Here is a 1,059-nt window from a genome sequence, read left to right as displayed (position 1 = left end):
ATGATTAATAATTATTGTATATGATTAATAAAAAATATTAATGTATAATTAAAATTAATTAATAATTAATTGATATTTATTAATAATTAATATTAGTAATATTTGAATTTTAGAAAAAAGTCCAAAAAAACCCAACAACTTTTTCATTTAAATGGTTTTGTCCATAAACTATTTTTTAATAAAAAAATCATTAAATTTTCTCATTTGAATCTTTTCCTAAACTATTATTTTAAATGAAAAAATCATAAACTTACACATTTTAAATGAATAAAACCTTGAATTTAAAAAAATAAAAATAAACCATCAAACTTTTACTAGTTGGTTAATTTAACTTTTTTGGGTTAAAAAAATGTAATAATCAATTTTTAAAAGTGCAATAGTTTATTTATTAAGAAAATGTTCATGGAATTAATCAATCAAAATGAGAAAGTTTAATGGTTTTTTCAATAAAAAAGAGAGTCTAATGGCTTTTTCATGAGATGGTCGTAAAATAGTCAATTTTGTAAAAATTTACAAAAATAAGAGCTTATCTATACTATCTTATAAAACATTTGACTAAAACTCTTAAAAACTCTTAAAACTCTTAAAAACTCTTAAACCCGTTCATCCCTATCCAAATTCATCCCATATCTGAATTTATGTAAATAACTACAGATAAACACAATCAAATACAAGATAAACATCTCATTTTAAATATAAAAAATCTAAAATATAATTAGGATAATCAGTGAGTTCTAATAGAATACTTAATTATTATCTTTATAAAATGTTATATTATTAAACCAACAATAAATTATTTCATTATTAAACTTAAATTGAATTATAAAAAAAACTATACTATATCATAAAACATTTGACAAAAACTCTTAAAAACTACTTTTTATGCGTAAAGTACTGTTTATTAATGCATATTACGTAAAACTCAATATTAAAAGTAGATTGTGCGTAAGTACAACTTATTAAAGCTCCAAATCTGAATTCGTGTAACTAATTGCAGATAAACATCTTATTTTAAATATAAAAAATCTAAAATATAATTAGGATAATCATTGAGTTCTA

Source organism: Cynara cardunculus (genome assembly GCF_001531365.2).
Source record: "Cynara cardunculus var. scolymus isolate 2C chromosome LG 1, CcrdV1, whole genome shotgun sequence".
NCBI classification, from domain to species: Eukaryota; Viridiplantae; Streptophyta; class Magnoliopsida; order Asterales; family Asteraceae; genus Cynara; species Cynara cardunculus.
The sequence above is the reverse complement of the archived record's forward strand: the minus strand, read 5'-3'. Positions refer to the sequence as shown.